Source organism: Myotis brandtii, unplaced genomic scaffold, assembly GCF_000412655.1.
Source record: "Myotis brandtii unplaced genomic scaffold, ASM41265v1 scaffold824, whole genome shotgun sequence".
NCBI classification, from domain to species: domain Eukaryota; kingdom Metazoa; phylum Chordata; class Mammalia; order Chiroptera; family Vespertilionidae; genus Myotis; species Myotis brandtii.
In genome coordinates, this window is record NW_005371344.1 from 1 (window position 1) to 4,033 (window position 4,033).

A 4,033-nucleotide genomic window follows, 5' to 3' on the forward strand; every position below is an offset into this window, starting at 1 on the left:
AAATTTGCCTCACGTTGCTCTGTCATTTGGCTTCAAGGTGCCTCCTTTTGTTGATCTGAGTATCCTTTTCTTTGTTGTGATGAATTGGTGCAGGAATTATGGGACAAAAGCTTGCGCGGGGCATCTGGGCTTAGCATCGGGTGGGTGGGTACGTGCTCTGGCTGGGAATGGAGGCACGGTGCTCAGCCTGGTCACTGCATGTCAGGCCGGGATAGTGACAGGAGTGAGATTGACAGAAACATGGCACGTTATGACTTGGGCCTTTAGAAAAGTCAAAGGAATTTCACTGGCAGAGCCCGAGGAAGCTGTGCAGTCTGGGGAGAGGCGGGGGATTGCAGGGCTCGGCTGCTGTACGGGTTCGGATTAGCTGTGTGAGGTCTGGATGCCCTCAAGCCAAAGGGAGAAGACGGAACCTTTCAAAGAGCTTCTAACCTTAGAGCCATTAAAGGATTTCATACAAGGAAGTTGCAAGATCAGCAAAAGAAAGGAAAACTTAAGTGCTACTCAAGATAAAAGGCACAGGGGGTATCTCAGTTGCTTCTGTTGTAATTTATAATCACATTTTCATCAGAAGAAACAGCAGCTAAAGCAGGCCTGTTCATCAATGATGGACCATAGCTCCTAAAGGAGAAAGCCGGATTTGGGTTGCATCCCTGTGGGCGTTGAGTAAACGCCTACATGTTGAATCTTCACTTGTTCAGGCATTCCTGAGTCAGCCCCAGTGGAGGTGAAAGTCATTTGTTTTGACACAGGAAGTATATTTTGTGTTACTATAAACTTTCTGATTTACCTCTTTATTTCTTACAGGTAATTGTCTTGAGTTCTATTGTGTGGAGAAAGTAATGAATGACTAATATACTGGACTTACATTTATTCCCCTAATTTTAGTCCACAGTCACAGGGCACTCCTGATGTCCTGCAGATGTGTTGTGTAGGCTCATGTTACACGTTTCCGTGGTTCAGGGAGGGTGAGGTGGAGGGACAACAGGGTGTGTGCTGCTTGGTTCCCCGTGGCGATGTCAGGTTGGAGTGTTATCTTTGTGTTGCTTGATTTCCTTAACGTGCACCTGTAGACGTGAACAGCAATGAAGGCAAGCTGAAGAAGAGAGGAGGCGGCGGCGGGTTCGGCTACCAGAAGCCCAAGAAAGTGGAGAAGTCCAAAATCTTCAAGCACATTAGCAAGAAGTCTTCCGACGGCAGGCAGTTCTCTCACTGAAGACATCCTTCCACCTTCGGGGCTTAGTCCTGAGAGGAGTGGTTTTTCTTGCTCTAACAAGGACTTGTGACTGTAGGATTGGGACTGATCTAACAAGAGTGTAAATTGGCAAGGAGTGCAAGCAATGAGCACTATTTCCAGCAAGTCTTGTTTATGTTGAGTCATAAAACAAAAACAAGTTCATTTTGTCTTGATTTCCCAAGGACAGCGCAAAGGGGTGTTTTTGGTCTTTGTTGTGATTAAAGGGTATTTTGAGGTTAAGTTTTGTTTTTTTTAATCTCATCTGTCATTGTTTTAATTCTTTTTGTACCTTTTCTTCTGGTGTCTGAATATTTTTTCGACATGAATTGGTATAGCAACCTGCTGAAACGGGCAGGTCACCCAGTACACTGGAGGCAGTTTGGGGTGACAGTGCAGGAAACTGTCTGGGTTTTTTGTTTTGTTGTTTCTTAGACCTTAACGGTAGTTCCTGATCCCTCCTGAAAATGCTGCCGTGTGAAAGGACAGAGAGCTTTTGGAAGTACCTAAGAAGCACCTTCAACTAAAGGTGGCAGGGTTTTTATATACGCCAGATTTTATAATGGCCTTTCCCCGTTTTGATTCAAGAACAAGAAACATGAGGTGTTGTGCTTTGAGTAAAATGCCGGTTTGGAGTTGGAGGAGAGCTGAGATTTCTGGCCTCATTTACACCGATGCAGGTGTGGTGTCTGCTGCTCCATGTGGTGATTAGCAAAGACCTTTTAAAACAAATGGGGACAAAGTGACGACACCCGCCTTGTTTCCGGTGGGGCTTGTTTGGGGTTTAGTGAGCTCTTCCAACTCGACTCCTTAGCAGGTAAAGCATCTTTTGGAGAAAAAAAATTGCTTTTTCCAGATCCATGAAATATGAGCAGGGTCAGAAAGGGCAGGAGTTTAGTCACATGTGGTTTTCTGCTGTGGGACTCCTGATCTGTGTTTTATGTTTTATTTCTACTGTGCTCCATAACTGCAACTGGTTATTCCAATTTAAAACCAAAGTTGCTGGCATCGCTTGCTGTTGTGCCTGTTGATATTGTAGACTCTTGTGAAATACAAGGACACTGAGAACGTCAGATGGAGAGGAAACCGCTGGATGGAGAGCATCCCGGAGGGACCGGGAGGGATGGGATCTTGCGGCTGCCTGGCCACTGTCATGTCAGGGCCTGCGCAGGTGCAGACCTGGATTGCTGGACTCCTGACATTTAACAACTGCTTCTCTACCCAGTAACTTGTTTTTCTTTTTTTCAGAAATAATCACGTTTCAAAAATATATACAAAGCAAAGGGAAGAATATTTAATCACTGAACAGAAATAAAGACTGAATATTTTGTTATATATCCTTCCAGTGTTTTATATACATTAAATGTTTTTATCAAAAGTGAAATTCTCTACCCACTATTTGTGAACAGCTTATTTTATAACGTTATTTTCCCATGTCATTAAATAATTACATCAGTTTTGTGTTTCATTCATTAAGATGCTTTGTTAACCATGCTGGGTCTGCCAGGATTTGGGTTCTAGATACCTGTTTGTCCCAGACTGGTTACCTTATCTCAGTGTGAGAGAAGATAGAAAGGTAGTTCTTACTGTAATAAAGGTGGTTCCTGCTATAATAAAGTACCTGATTTCAGGTGCTTCCTAAGAGTCCTGTGTGAGGTTCTGCTGGCAGGATGGTCCAGGTGGGGGCACCCAGGCTTGAGCCTGCTGGCCAGAATTCAGACTGAGGGAGCCAGTGCTGGAATCAGATACGAGGTCCGGGCAACACCTGCAAGGCTTACCTGTGCGAGGAGGAGGCGCCTCGGTGCCTGTGCTGAGGCAGGTGTGCGGCTATTGACAGGCAGGCTTGAGGCGCTGGCCAGGAGCTTAGGCGGGAGCCAACAGACAACATGCAAAGGAAACCTTTGGGTCCTCCGGGCTGCAAACAGTAAGTCATCGCTATATCTAACTTATTTTCATCTTAACAGGCCAGGTTATTGTAAGAGCGGAATTCAAGGCACCCAGAAGAGGGTCTTATTTATTGAGCTGTATGTAGCGCTTAAATGAACACTCTGGAACCAGAGTGACTGGATTCAAATTCCAGCTGTGCCTCCTCCTTTTCTGGGCCTGTTAAGGGAGTAAAACAGCAATAAACTGACTTTACAAGGTGGTGCCAATGAATGAGCCAACAAAGTGCTTAGGGCAGGGCCTGGCACCAGGTGCCCACCTGTTAGCTGTCTATGTACATCCTGCATGAGAAGTTGGTTGCCCAGCAGTATCAGGGACAGGGACAGGGACCCATCCCAAGTCCTGAGCCAGCGTGGGCCTTCGGAGCACAGGAGTTCTGACCGTCTGGGTGCCCCGGGATCCTGATGATCAGACCCAGGGTTCAGAGAGTGCTCCAGCCCTGCAGCTCCTCCCTAAGGCAGAGACCACGTGGGTGAATGCAGTTCCCGGGGCTACTGTCACTGGGTGTGTGGAGGGAAGGACGCAGTGCGTGCGGATAACCCTAAGTCTCCATGAGGGAAAGCCTGTTGGGAAGAGTGCAGGGGACACACTCCTGAGTCCCTCTCAGGAGCCTGGTTACAGTCTAGGAAGGCACAGAGGTGCCGAAACGATTGTGATGTTTTCCAAGTGGGATAGATGCAGATGCATAGAGAAATAGTCCGGCTATTGCTAAGCCTGGGGATTGATTGATGGAAAGGACACTGCTCCTTCCCATTGGAATTCGGTGATTGGTTTTGTCCCAGGGAAATGGTTGATCTGGAGCAGGGCGGGATGTGTCCAAGGAAGACCAAGGCAAGCCCCACCTTCCAGAAGAAG

At 46.8% G+C, this 4,033-nt stretch overlaps 1 long non-coding RNA gene across 1 annotated transcript; it reads left to right on the plus strand.

The window, feature by feature from the left end:
- LOC106724414 lies at window positions 1-2,689 on the plus strand. Its single transcript, XR_001360202.1, has 2 exons — window positions 1-59; window positions 1,074-2,689. It is a non-coding gene; the product is annotated as an uncharacterized LOC106724414 (long non-coding RNA).
- Window positions 2,690-4,033: the final 1,344 nt, after the last annotated feature.